The sequence below is a fragment of the Rana temporaria genome, chromosome 9 (genome assembly GCF_905171775.1).
Source record: "Rana temporaria chromosome 9, aRanTem1.1, whole genome shotgun sequence".
Classification (NCBI taxonomy): Eukaryota; Metazoa; Chordata; class Amphibia; order Anura; family Ranidae; genus Rana; species Rana temporaria.
The window spans coordinates 155,555,465-155,571,022 of record NC_053497.1 but is presented as its reverse complement, the minus strand read 5'-3'; positions in this window follow the sequence as shown (position 1 = coordinate 155,571,022).

The following is a 15,558-nucleotide window of genomic DNA, read 5'->3' as shown; positions in this document are numbered from 1 at the left end:
GTCATAAGGGGGCCAAAGGTGTGCCTCTGTGCCTCTGTGTGTCTGTGTAAATCCAGGAAGTGAACAGGCAGCAGCTTAAGCTACCCACAGTTAAAATGGATGCAGCCAGACTTAGTGGAGGGAGATTTCTGCAACATATTTGGCAAGTAGAGAATCACAGTATATATAAAATATTATGCAAAGTGGTTGGAGGGAAGCTTTAGAATGGCAAAGATGTTTTTATTTTAAATTATGTGAGCAGACGGCAGTTCCTCTTTAATTAAATTGATATACAGGTATTATATCTAACACAAAAATGTAAATCAGGAATAAAATTACGTGTCCAAAAATGGTCTGTTCACCCTTCAATATCATGCAGACAGGTAAAAACAGAGGTTATAAATCACTATCCCCTAGATGGAAAAGGGGTGCTGAGGAAGGCCTGAGGCATCAGGTGTAGGTAGTAAATCGAAAGAGTTTGAAATAAGTTTAGTAGACATATCTATTGGAGTTATACTTTAAATGTTATTTTTAATTTTCATGTAAAATCATAATAGTAGTCTATATGTTACCCTAATTCCCTGATCCCGCTTTAGAAACTGGAATATATCAAAAGAAGGATCTAAATGTTGAAAATACAGCAGAGAGCTCCTAGTAAAATTTGGGATAATACTATTATGGAATTTTGTACTTTACTTTGATATAATTGCTGCACATTCTGGGATGGCACGAGAAGGCTAAATTTCTCAAAATTCGGGAATATCGTGGGTCCCAGGGGATACAAGAAACCAAGCTAAACACATTTTATTTGAAGTATTGTAGTCTATTAGAAAGGAAATCAAATTTGTTTTGGCACACAGTTAAAATCTTTGGGAAGCCAATCTCCAACAATACACTACAAATGAGATGGAGATTCCTGGACATTATAAAAAAGAACAGGTTGATTTAGATAATGGAATACAAGTTGTCTGCATGCAGCATGCCGATGTGTTTAATCTCCCTAATTTTTAAATAAGAAAAAAGTTTTGAAAGACCATTTAGAAAAAAATATAATAACATTGGGCCAGATTCACAAAAGGAATATGACGGCGTTTCTCCTGATACGCCGTTGTATCCCTGTTTCTATCTATGCGACTGATTCATAGAATCAGTTACGCATAGATAGCCATAAGATCCGACAGGTGTAATTGTTTTACACTGTCGGATCTTAAGATGCAATACCGCGGCCGCCGATGGGGGAAGTTCGCGTCGTAAACCAGCGTCGGGTATGCAAATTAGGAGTTACGGCAATTCCCGACGGTTTTTCGCGTTCGCTACGTCGCCGCTAGTCTAGTTTTCCGTCGCAAAGTTAGTCATTTTTTTTTAGTGCCTTAACTTTACACAGCAATCGTATTGCTGTATAAAGTATGGCCGTCGTTCCCGCGTCGAAATTTAAAAAATAACGTTGTTTGCGTAAGCCGTCCGGGAATACGGAATTACGCTACGCACGTCGCCGTTCGAAAAAATGACGTCACGGCGCGCAAAGCACGACGGGAGTTCGGAAACGGAGCATGCGCGGTAGGTCCGGCGAGGGAGCGCGCCTAATTTAAATGGCACACGCCCATTTGAATTGGCCCGCCTTGCGCCCGAGGCCGCCGGCGTAGGTTTTCATCATAAGTGCTTGGTGAATCGGGCACTTGCGATGAAAAATTGCGGCAGTGTAACGTATCTACGATACGTTACGCCGCCGCTCTTCTATGTGAATCTGGCCCATTGTTACTAAAAAGTTAATAACATTTCTTTGTGACAAGCTGGTGTTCTGTGCCGATGGGATGCAAACCCAAACCAAAAAAATCAAGGTTAGTTAAAAAAAAGATATAATCAAAACCAATACAAATATGGAATTTGATAATTCATGACTGTCTTTTTCTTTATTCCTTTAGCACAACCAGGAGTAATTAAATCCATTTAGTCACACAAAAAAGAAACCGGTGAAATGCGGTTGGCACAATGCACATGGTGATTGTAAGAGACGATATATGTGGTTTGGTGAAGAATTAAAAAACTTACACTTAATTTAACACCCTAAGGAAACCCCTTAAGTCATATCATGCACAATCACAAGATGAATCCAATTCAACCACTCGTACACCACTGCCTGACAATGCCTGACAATGCAGGAAATCACACATCAAGGTCCCTTAATCTGGACTCCACTTTCAATGCAACAAGCGTTCATGCTCTTTAGACACTTCAGCCATAAGCACTAATCCCAATAGGATAGGGGTACTTCCAGACTAGGGATGAGCCGAACATACCCGCGTTCGGTTCGCACCAGAACGTTCGAACAGACCGCGGGTTCGCACGAACATTTAGAACCCCATTGGAGTCTTTGGGACTCGAACGTTCAAATTCAAAAATGCTAATTTTAAAGACCAATATTCAATGTAATGTTGGAAAACGTCTTTCAGAACCCGGGTCTTGCCCCAGGGAACATGTATCAATGGAAAAAAAAGTTTTAAAAACGGTCGTTTTTTCCGGAGCAGCGATTTTAATGATGCTTAAAGTGAAAAAAAAAATGAAAAATTCCTTTAAATATCACACCTGCTGTGTGTCTATAGTAGTGGCACGTGTTTATAAATGTCCCTGCACAACATGAAATTATTATAAGAAAAAAGTAATTTAATACTGTTTGCGCACGTGCTGTGTGGCAACAATATGTCGATTATTTTAGGGGTGGTGGGGGGCCATTATTTTTTGGTGAAAGAAAAAGTATAGAAAAAAGGGCACCCCTCAAACATACTGTAATTGGAGCGCAACAAAGAGCCACGTGCAAAGTATTGCATCAAAAATTGTTATTAGGCGCCCCTGTTCAACAGGGGCAGAAAAATGTGCACAACACAACACTGCAACCCCTCCCAATAACTGTAATTGGAGCGCAACAATGAGCCACGTGCAAAGTATTGCATCAAGAATGCAAGTAAATGCACTTACGTGCGATTAAAGAGCAAAATTGCACTTGCAGTAAATGCGCTTACGTGCGATTAAAGAGCAAAATTGCACTTGCAGTAAATGCGCTTACTTCCAATCAAAGAGCAAAATTGCACTTGCAGTAAATGCGCTTACGTGCGATTAAAGAGCAAAATTGCATTTGCAGTAAATGCGCTTACTTTCAATCAAAGAGCAAAATTGCACTTGCAGTAAATGCGCTTACTTCCAATCAAAGGGCAAAATTGCACTTGCAGTAAATGCGCTTACGTGCGATTAAAGAGCAAAATTGCAGAGCTGTGGTGGCTCAACGCGATTGGCACTGCGCTGACAAGCCATTCACCTCTACAGCTAGGGGTTCGGATCCCGGTCTCGGCTACATGTGAATTGAGTTTGGTGGTCTCAGTCCGGCTCCTGGTGGGTGTGCTATGCGAGGTAAGCCTGCGCTTAGTACGCCCACCCCCCTCCCACAAAAAACACCACACTTACACGCACTCGAAATTGGGTTAACATGCACGCACTTTGACCACGCGGTCTCTAAAAAGAGAGGCGAAGGACTAACGGGGCTGGTTGAGCGGGCTAGATCCTCTCACTCCCTTATAGGGAGTCCCTATAAGCCCGTTGGGCTTCAAAGCGGAGCAGATAGGGTGGGCTGTGTCACACGCCCACCATTGCCACCCGGGGCATGGAGAAAGGTGGCAGATTGCCTCTGGGGGAGGCCTGCCTACTCCCAACTCCTGCAGTCCGGCTCCTCTCTCGAGTACACGCACAAAATACACTTTAAAGGAAAAAAAAGAGCAAAATTGCACTTGCAGTAAATGCGCTTACGTGTGATTAAAGAGCAAAATTGCACTTGCAGTAAATGCGCTTACGTGCAAATAAACAGGACACGTGCAGTAACACCCAGTACGTTTAGGTATAAACTACACAGCACACAGGCAGGCAATACAACACGTTAGAGCACTGCAGCTATGCACAATCTCCTGCCTGACAAATACTAAGAGCAGATCTAGCTAAGCTATACAGTGTATAAATATATGTACAACTCCTAGGGATGTATATATATTCTCTACACACTGTATTTCATGCTAAACTGTCTACCCTACTCTATCTATCTAAAAAAATAATCTCTCTGTCTCTCTAAGGCCCCGTAAGGCCCTGGATCGGACAGGTTTCCAACGGACAAATGTTTCTTATTATGCTAAGAAACATGTCCGCTGGAAGCCTGTCCGTCGGACATGTTCGGTCGTCTGTACAGACTCACCGTACATGTCCGCTCGGCCGAAAGCCCTCGCATGCGTGGAAGTGATTCGACGTATGCGTGGAAGCATTGACCTTCCAGGGCCGCGCACGTCGCCACGGCCACGTCATCGCGTATCGTGTCTGCAGGGATTTCTGTCTGATGGTGTGTACAACCATCAGACAGAAATCTCCGAGCGGACATGTCCGCTGAAAACGGTCCGGCGGACCGTTTTCAGCGGACAGTCCGTCTGTGTGTACGAGGCCTAACTATTCTCTGTAACAAGCTGTAACACACTACACGAGGCTGCCCGAAAAGGCGGCCTTTTATAGTGTGGGGCGTGTGCTAAAGCCCTGAGCCATAATTGGCCAAAGCAACCCAGGCTTTGGCCAATTATGGCTCTTCGTTTTTTGCGAGCTGTGATTGGCCAAGCATGCGGGACATACAGCATGCTTGGCCAATCATCAGCGCTCAACGCCGCAGTGAATTATGGGCCGTTTTGCGTCACTCTAATTTGGCGCGAACGACCCGTTCTGTTCGAATTTCGACGAACGATCGAACGACCGATGTTCGAGTCGAACATTCGTTCGTATCAAACGCGAAGCTCATCCCTATTCCAGACATTCCATCAATGAGCACTAATACAGGTCTTTTGTCAGCCCAAGCACCTTCACATAAACACACAGAAAACAGTAATACTGGAACTATCACTCCTTTTTTAAGGCTCCTTTTTTATGACTTGCACACAAGGGAAAGGGACAAGTGAAAAATACAAGAAAGACAGGCTTAAATTATTGCCCATTTAGGATATGAATACATATGAAATAATAAACACTCTAGCCCGGATTCACGTAGAGCGGCGCATAGTTATGCCGGCGTAGCGTATCGAATATACGCTACGCCCAGGCCCGTCGGAACCCGACAGGCAAAGGAGGCATTTGCCTGGGGCCCCCAAGCTGGCCAGGGGCCCCAGCAACGAGGGCCCTTGCCGCACCGCTGCGTCCTCCTGCAGTCCGGTCGGCCGTGTACGCGCGGGAACAGGAGAATCAGGTTCCTGTTCCCGGCCGGACTAACAGGAAGTGCACACACGGAGTGTTCACTTCCTCTCAGTCCGGCCCCAGGAACAGCAAACTGAAACTCCTGTACCACGCGGTTATGGTACACGGCCGACCGGACTGCAGGAGGACGCATCGATGCGTGTGAGGCGGGGCGGAGGATGGAGGTAAGACAAAGCCCCCCCCACCCCGCTTCTCAACTCGAAATGTCATTTTTTTTTTTGCTTGGGGCCCCCAAATGTCTTCGAACGGCCCTGGCTACGCCGACGTATCGCAGAGCGGCGAGCACAGTATTCTCAAAGCAAATGCTCCCAACGTTGCGCCGGCGTAACGTAAATTCAAAGGCGTAAGCCGGCCTAATTCAAAGTAGGTGGAAGTGGACCCCATGCAAATGCTGTTCCCTGGTCCATACCTTAACATGACTTACACCTGCTTTATGAGGCTTAACCGCTTACGTAAAATGTGCCCACGATACGACGGCGTAGGAAACTTACGTCGGTCGGATGAAGCCTATTTTCAGGCGTATCTTGCTTTCAAAGTCAGGCGCATACATACGACGGCGCATATTTACACTTACGCGGCGTATCTCGAGATACGTTGGCGTAAGTGCTACGTGAATCCGGGCCTCTGTATTTATTTGCTCATCAATTAATTCTCAAAGTACTGCATTATAGGGATAGGCAATCCTAGTTACAATCAAAATGTGTTTCAGACATTTGGAAAAATTGCACTATAGATGGCTTTTAGACACTCAGGGATCAGTAATCCTGCCAAACTTGGACATGTCGGTTCTCTGACCTCAGTGAGATACTCTGACATATGACCCCCGTGACTGAATCTTACAGTGGACAGGAAACATATAGGACCCAGTACCAGTATTTTCCTTTATTAGCAAATTTGGGCCTTTATGAAAGATACAATAAAATAAATAAAGAATGCAACAATTGCCATTTTAAATTGTTTTTACAGATAAAAAATCTTACATACTTTGCAAAACAATTTGCAAGTCATTCATAAAAATATACAAAAACATTCTCAAGGTACACATAAATACATAAAAAATACACATAGGTGCATGAATGGATCTATCCTCTAACATGCACTTAAATACAAAAATGTATCTATACCACAGCATATACTCTTAGGGCCAGATTCACAAAAGGGATACGACGGCGTATCTGCTGATACGCCGTTGTATCCCTGTTTCTATCTATGCGACTGATACATAGAATCAGTTACGCATAGATATCCCTAAGATCCGACAGGTGTAATAGTTTTACACTGTCGGATCTTAGGATGCAGTACCGCGGCCGCCGCTGGGGGGAGTTTGCGTCGTAAACCAGCGTCGGGTATGAAAAATTAGCAGTTACGGCGATCCACTAAACTTTTTCCCGTCGTTACGGGAAGTGTTAAGTGTTAGTTTGCCGTCGCAAAGATAGGGCACCTTTTACAAAGTGTAAAATTACTACACCATGTAAAAGTATACCCGTCTTTCCTGCGTCGCTTTTGAATAAAAAAAAAATAAAAATTCCCGGAGCAAGTCTTTTTTCACCGCGCGATTCACAAAACGGCGGCGCGCCGTAATTTCGCGCAAAGCACGTTGGGAAATTTGCGTCGGGAGCATGCACAGTATGTCCGGCGCGGGAGCGCGCCTAATTTAAATGGTACCCGCCCCATTTGAATTGGCCCGCCTTGCGCCGGACGGATTTAGGATACACCGCCGCAAATTTCCAGGTAAGTGCTTTGTGGATCGGGCACTTAGACAGAAAATTTGCGGCGGTGTAACCTAAATTGGTTACGTTGCGCTGCGCCCGGGCTACGTGAATCTGGCCCTTAATTCTCCTGGGTCATCTAAATATCAAACAAGAAAAAGGAGAAGAAGAGAAGCATGGGAGCAGGCACATTACCCTATCCCCACCCCTCCAAAAAAAAAGGGAGAAAAAAATCATCGTTACCCCAAATCTATACCCCCTCTTACCCGTGTCTATTTGTCTTTACTTTTGAGGGGAGGAGAGATTCACATCTCTCTGTCCCCATTACTGTCCTCCTTCAAATTGTGCAAACAGAGAAGGAAAAAAAAAAGGTGGAGGGAATTTCCCTTTTTTCCTTTTCCCTTCCCCTTCTTTATATCTTAATGTAAACTATCAGGATGAGCCTAAGGCCTGGTACACACAATAGGATTGATCCGCGGATACGGTCCGCCGGACCGTATCCGCGGATAAATCCTCTGAGGATTTTGATCCGATGGAGTGTACTCACCATCGGATCGAAATCCGCGCCGAATTGACACCGCGGTGACGTGTCGCGCCGTCGCCGCGATGATGACGCGGCGACGTGCGTGATGCTGTCATATAAGCAATTCCACGCATGCGTTGAATCATTACGACGCATGCGAGGGACGGGTTCGGACGGATCGATCCGGTGAGTCTGTACAGACCACCGGATCGATCCGCTGGAGCCGATTCCAGCGGATAGATTTGTAAGCATGTCTACAAATTTTTATCTGCTGGAAATCGGAAATATCCGCGGATAAATATCCGCTGGAACGTACACACCAGGGGATCTATCCGCTGAAACCGATCCGCTGAGATTTTTCAGCGGATGGATCCTCTCGTGTGTACGGGGCCTTACACCCACTCGTTCGGTTCGCACCAGAACATGCGAACAGGCAAAAAATGTGTTTGAACACGCAAACACCGTTAAAGTCTATGTGACACGAACATGAAAAATCAAAAGTTTTTGTCATGAAAAGTGTTTGGGGACCTGGGTCCTGCCCCAGAAGACATGCATCAATGCAAAAAAAAGTTTTAAAAACGTCAGTTTTTCTGGGAGCAGTGATTTTAATAATGCTTAAAGTGAAACAATAAAAGTGAAATATTTCTTTAAATTTTGTACATGGGGGCTGTATAGTATGCCTGTAAAGTAGTGCATGTTTCCCGTGTTAAGAACTGTACCTGCACAAAATGTCATTTCTAAAGGAAAAAAAGTAATTTAAAACTACTCGCTGCTTTCCTTGAATTGTTGGGTCCCGGCAATACAGATCAAAGTCATTGAAAAAAATGGCAGGGGTTCCCCCCCATTCCATTACCAGGCCCTTTGGGTCTGGGTTGAATATTAAAGAGAACCCCAAAAAAACAAAAAAGGCGTGGGGGTCCCCCCCAAATTCAATATCAGGCCCTTCAGGTCTGATATGGATATTAAGGGGAACCTGTGCCATTTTTGTTTTAAAAAATGGCGTGGGGTTCCCCCCCCCAAAAATCCATACCAGATCATTTTTCTGAGCATGCAACCTGGCAGGAAAAGAGGGGAGACAAGAGAGCGGCCCCCCTCCTGAACCATACCAGGCCATAAGCCCTCAACATGGGGAGGATGTCCCCATATTGATGGGGACAAGGGCCTCATCCCCACAACCCTTGCCCGGAGTGGGGTCACCCATCCACGTCATTGGGTAACCCCTGCTTTCTCCTTACGCAAGTCATGAGGGTTTTATTCCTCTCTGGGAGACTGAGTGCGTAGAGACTGGAGAATCACTGGAGAATGGATCATCGTTGGACAAGGAGAGACGGGATTACATTGCTGGACTGGACAGACATCGAGAGACTGGATTACATTGCTAGAATTAAGTTTTTATTTTTTTATTTTTAATAAAAGACTGTTCTCAAACTGTCTACTGTGATGTTCACACTTTTTCTTTGTGAAATCGTACGGGTACAATGTGACACTGAGTGATGGCGTGATGACGCGGCCGTGCATTTCATGTTCCTTCGTGGATTGGAGCATGTAACGGCTACCCATGTAGTGTGAGGGTCTCAGCCGTTGGAGACGTCCTTTTCCCTGGCAAGCTGCGATATGCAGGTACCGCCGGTATATCCCATCGAACGCCCTTTCAAGAAACGAGACGGGCTACGTTTGAAGGGTCAAGCAGACTGACTTTATTTGGCATATTTCACCTGCTTATATCTGCTTACAACTGTTACAAGAACAATGACAGTTTCCGCCCCCCCTTCACCCAGTAGGGGGCTTCAACACAGACCCCCTGAAACAATTACATCTCCTTGAATTAATCACTTGACCAGTCTCTAGACGCTTCGGCACCGCAAACCACTTTACATTTTCTGGCCAGGCACATTCCTTTCTCAATAGATTTCAATTAACCTTTAAAGCAATTATCACTCACACATAATCCCCATCAGCATACACCTCACAGGGGGGCTGTTACCTACACAAGAGAGAGTTCTCATTAGCTATGCGAAGGGAACATTAGCATTCGGCAATGAAAGAGACTTGTCCAATTAACCCTTTGAGCTCAGAATACAATGTGGTACATCCAATTGTGACAAGCCATGCAGTTCCTTGTAGTCCTCCCTGCATGAAGATTATAACTGTCCCGGCAGCATGCATATGTCCGTTACACTACTCCCCTTTTGTGGAACACTCCAGCAGACCCGGATTGATCTTTTTCGGATCAACCTGGGGATGTCCGGTCTGCTGTTAGGGTAAAAGTTCCGTTTGCCTGGACAGTCCATCGGCCTTCCCATTGGCTTACCAGGTCGGTAGCTGATGGTGACGGTGAATAATAGAATTCAATTCTGGAACAGTCACTTGCTTTGCTCTCTCAATGGCTCCCAAAACCTGTTGCTGATGCTCTTGGGACAGATACGGCACCACCTGGATGCAAATCCCATTTAATCTTTTGACAATTTCCGCCTGTTTGTGCATTTCAATGTTCAAGCCACGGGACATCTCATAATACATGACATAGTGTCGTTGCATCTCTGATTTCTCACTGGCCAACTTGTCACATTCCCATTTTAGACTGTGATATTGTGCCGGATCTACAGTACATGTCGGGGAAGGTAGTCTTACCCGGTTCTCAGCAGCAAGCGGGTTGATTCCAGCAACGCGGGTGGTCACGGGACAAGCAGCAGCAAGTGTAGGTAAATAAGCCGAAGTCAGAGGGCCAAGGTCGTTGCCCAGCACCACCTCGGCACGTAGGTTGTCCATGATACCAACTGTGGTCTTTCCTGACCCGGCTCCCCAGTCTAAGTGCACCCGGGCGGTGGGTACGCGAAATACAGCACCCCCTGCGACCCGGACGGCAACTGTGCGAGTGGACGCGTTCTCTGGCTTTAACAGATGTTTTTGAATCAGAGTGATAGTAGTCCCGGAATCTCTTAGGCCTTGTGCTACTTGTCCATTCACCCGTACCTCCTGACGGTGATGCTGACGATTATCCGGAGAGGCCGCTTGTATTGGGTCTGCCTCATACCAAATTTCCAGACATTCCTCAGGGCCCCCCTCGGTCTCCAGGCAGTGGGCCACAGAGGGACGTGATGGAGTGACCTCTGTGTTGGGTGTTGTGCATCTCCAATTGTTATTTGTAGCTCTCAAAGGGCAATAACGAGCAATATGTCCCGTGTCGCTGCAGTGATGGCACGTCACCCTAGGCGAATCCCGGGGGTAGTTGCTAGGCCCCTGAGGACGTGGTGGGACTGGAGCCCGAAACTCTGGGCGTGGGGTGACGGTTGGAGTACGCGGTTCTACCTTCTGAGCCAGCCACATAGTACCCTGGCTTACTCTCCTTGTTTGCGCGTACTCATCTGCTAGCCGAGCCGCCTCGTTTAAGTTAGCGGGACGGCGATCTCGTACCCAGTCTTGTATGTCTGCGGCCAGGTCTTGGATGAAATGTTCCATTAGGAACAGCTGCAATACTTCCTCCCCGGTGTTGGCCTTGCACCCTTGGACCCAAAGGGATGCCACCCTTTGTAACTGGTTGGCCCATTCCATGTGGGAGTCCACAGCCATCTTCTTGGACTCCCGGAAGCGCCGGCGGTAGGCTTCTGGCGTTACGGCATATCGGGTTAGCAGCGCCTTTTTAACTTGCTGATATTGTAAAATATCCTCTGGAGCGAGAGCCCGAAAGGCTTCATTGGCTTTGCCCGACAATTTCCCCGACAAAATAGTGACCCATTGGTCTGGTGGTACCTGGTGTAGTGAGCACTGCCTCTCAAAGTCCGCCAAATATCCATCTATTTCCTCCTCACTTTCTACAAAAGCTTTAAATGCAGTGAACGGTATTTTCTTTCCTGTAGCAGCAGGTGGGGGGGTAGGAACTGCAGGTGTAATGGGCTGTCTCGCTCTTACCAGTTCCAGTTCTTGTCCCCTCTTCGTTTGTATCTCTTCCCTTGCTTCCCGGAACAGCTGGTTGATTAGTTCCACGGACGTTTCTGGATACAAGGATAATCTCCGCTGTACAATCCCAGTAATTACATCTTCTTCGCTGACCGGTGCAAGGGGCTCCGTTCCTTCCATGGATCCATCCACTTCGTCCAGCTCCAGCAGTTCAGCTATCAGCTCCCTCCGTGGTCTGTTGCTGGCGCTCCTACCACGACTCTCTAATAAATCTTTCAGTGTGGATCTTTTCAGCCTGGCGTACTGCGACTCCATTCAGCACTTGCTCTTTGGATAAAAGGACCATCCCACCGCTGCCAACCAATGTAACGGCTACCCATGTAGTGTGAGGGTCTCAGCCGTTGGAGACGTCCTTTTCCCTGGCAAGCTGCGATATGCAGGTACCGCCGGTATATCCCATCGAACGCCCTTTCAAGAAACGAGACGGGCTACGTTTGAAGGGTCAAGCAGACTGACTTTATTTGGCATATTTCACCTGCTTATATCTGCTTACAACTGTTACAAGAACAATGACAGTTTCCGCCGCCCCCTTCACCCAGTAGGGGGCTTCAACACAGACCCCCTGAAACAATGACATCTCCTTGAATTAATCACTTTACCAGTCTCTAGACGCTTCGGCACCGCAAACCACTTAACATTTTCTGGCCAGGCACATTCCTTTCTCAATAGAATTCAATTAACCTTTAAAGCAATTATCACTCACACATAATCCCCATCAGCATACACCTCACAGGGGGGCTGTTGCCTACACAAGACAGAGTTCTCATTAGCTATGCGAAGGGAACATTAGCATTCAGCAATGAAAGAGACTTGTCCAATTAACCCTTTGAGCTCAGAATACAATGTGGTACATCCAATTGTGACAAGCCATGCAGTTCCTTGTAGTCCTCCCTGCATGAAGATTATAACTGTCCCGGCAGCATGCATATGTCCGTTACAGAGCATCCGACCAACGATGGGCGTGTCTCTATGTTGAACCGCGGTGATTCGATAAATAAATGAAGTGGTATTTTCAACACCAGCTATTTGTGTTACCCATTAATTATATTTGAATATTATAATTTGGCGTGGTGCAGAATAGCAGGTTTATGCCCCAGTTGAAGAGTTCTTACTCAAAACATGTCGGTCCTATAGCCTGCCCGGCTCCCTACACCACGCTTTGTTTTTAATTTTTTAGATCACCTTGTACATGCATCTTCCAGCTGCTTGTATGTGAATATACATTTTTTTCTTCGATTTTATGCTCTGAATTCATCTACACTATGTGGAGCTCTTTTTGATTTTTTTCATGATATTTCTTTCTTTTTGGACACCATATGACCTGGTCTGCTGAGATCCTGTTCACTCTACCCTGCATTTCACTCCTGGGATTGACAGCTTTGGATTGTGACGGCGTTCCTTGAGGCATCCAGCACTCCCTTTTCAACATCATCCCTTGGAGGCTAAGCCCAGGAGATTTTGTTTATGTGCAATAGACACACCATCGCTGACATGGGTGTCCTCTACTCATGGTAAGAGTATCCATTTCTTACCCTCTTCTTATGCCCCGTACACACGATCACTTTTTGTTATGAAAAAAATACGACATTTTTCCAACTTCATCATTTAAAATGATGTTGCCCACAAACCATCGTTTTTGAAAAATGATGAACAAAGCGACGGCACTCTAAAGGGGAAGTTCTATTCGCCTTGAGGCTGCTTTTAGCTGGTTACTTGTTAGTAAAAGACGATTTGTGCTTTTTTGTCTGTTACAGCGTGATGAATGTGCTTACTCCATTATGAATGGTAGTTTTACCTCCCATCTCATAACTTGCTTCTGGGCATGTGCAGGTTTAAAACGTTGTTTTTGCCCACACACAATCATTTATGACACAAAAAATGACATAAAAAATTGAAGCATGTTCTAATTTTTTTTTGGTCGTTTTTCAGAAGACAAAAAACAATGTTTTGCCACACACGATCATTTTAAATGATATTTTTTAAAAATGTCATTTAATTTCATCACAAAAAGTGATCGTGTGTACAGGGCATTAGATGTTGGATTTCACACGAGTACAAGCTCCACAGGTGATGCACAGTGCATATAGCGGGCCAGATTCATGTAGAGCGGCGCATATTTAGTTTGTCGTAACGCATGTCATTTACGTTACGGCGGCTTAATTTTGTGACGTAAGTGCCGTATCCACAGAGTATTTGCGCCCAAATTTGCGCCAGCGTAACGTAAATTCCGAGGCGTAAGGCGGGGTAATTGAAAGTGGGAAGGAAGTGGCCGTGCTCCATTGAAATGAGCTGTGACCCCATGCAAATGAAGGGCTGGCCGTACTACGCATGCGCGCATGAATATGCACCTCACTGGGCATGCTCAGAACTCGGCCTGGCGCAATCAGTGAGATAGGAAATAGGCCAAGCATACTTAGTGAGATACGCCCTGTGTATATAGCCCCAGCCCCAGACAAACGCCCTTCCATTGCAAAAGTACATCCCTGTGTTCCCCTTCCTGAAAGCGAGGTGCTTTTGTTCTGTTGTCTGTGGCTGTTTGTTGGTTAGTGTAGTAGTGTTAGAGTAAAGATTTATTGAAGTAGGAGATTGTAGTAGGTGTTTGTTTTTTCTGAGTGTTTTTTGTGTCTGTTTTTTCTGTGTGTTTTTTTGAATTTGTATTAGCTGTCTGTTTGTGTGGTTTGATTTTGGTGTCTGGTTTTTGCTGTCTGATTTTTGAGTTTGTTTGTTCTGTGTCTTTTTGTGTTTGTTTGTTCTGTGTCTTTTTGTGTTTGTTTGTGTTTCTCGGTGCATGAAAAGCAAATCCTTGCTAGGGCGATCACCCGATATGGGCAATATTTGCATGGCCCTGAGAGCCGGGACATCCCCCCGGCCAGGAAGAGGGCGATCCTTCAGCAGATTACTGATGAGATCAATGCGGGGGGGGGCTGAGACGAGGACCACCAGTGGGATCGCAAAGAAGATCAATGATCTGAGGAGCCTGGTCCGTGACAAGCTGGCCAAGATAAATGCCCATGCCAGGGACACTGGCGGGGGCCCACCTTGCACCATCAGGTGGACTGAAGAGGAGCGTGCAGTGGCCTAGTGCTTCCACAGCCAGCAAGTGGTGGGCCTGCCTGGCTTTGATTTCGATGAGGCCGTGAGGACAGGTAAGTTTTTTTTTTTTCTATCTGGCGAGTAGCATGTGTGGGGGGGGGAATATGTGCCAAGTGTGTGGATCCTCCAACCTGTGTATGTTTTGTGTCATCCACAGATGGCCAGGAGGTTGCTGGGCCATCAGGCCTGTCTGCTCCATCCCCCGGACAACAGGCTGCTGAAGAGCCCCAAGAAAGGCAGGAGTCCCCAGGGCAGGGGAGTGGCCACAACTCACCTCATGAGGAGGTTGAGGGGGAGGAGGATGAGGGGGGGAGGTTGAGGATGATCGGATGGACCTTGCCAGGGAAATCCTTGGGCTTTTGGATGTGGCTCCCCTTGTGGCTGACAGCAGTCAGGCCTCCATCAGGGGTAGCCCCTCCCACTCCTCCCCCAACAGGGCTCCCCCCAAGGGTCTCTCTCTCCCCTCCTCCCAGGCCACAAGCCTCATCTGCAGGCAGGAAGGCCACCCAGAAGACCAGGGGGGTGGCCGAGTTTCTGCCAGAAAATCTGCGGAGGGACCAGGCCCGTCAGACTCAACATCTGGGTCAGGTCACCCGGACTTTGGCCCAGATGGAGGACAGCCTGGGCTCCATAAAAACTCCCTGAATGATGTGGCCACAAACTCGTTGGCGGTCATAACTTGTTTTTGTGACCTGCAGACCACCACAGCAGGCGTGGCCCTGGAGGTGAGTGCCCTGACCCAGGCTGTCCAGGCCAATACGGCAGCCCTCACTGTGGGCCTGAACAGGATAGCCGTGGCCTTGGAGGGCAGGCCAGCAGGTGGACAGCCACCAGGGGAGGCTCCTCCTTCCCCTGCTTCCCCCCATGAGTCTCCCCTGAGGGCCCGTGGCCGTGGCTGGCCCAGGCGTAGCTCATGCCGCCGTTAATTTTGGGTGTACTTTTTATTTTTTTTATTTTTTTGGGGAATTCTACTGTCATGGACTTGGTAGGCCACTAGGTGGCACTAATCGCGCTTCGGCGCGCAATAGCACA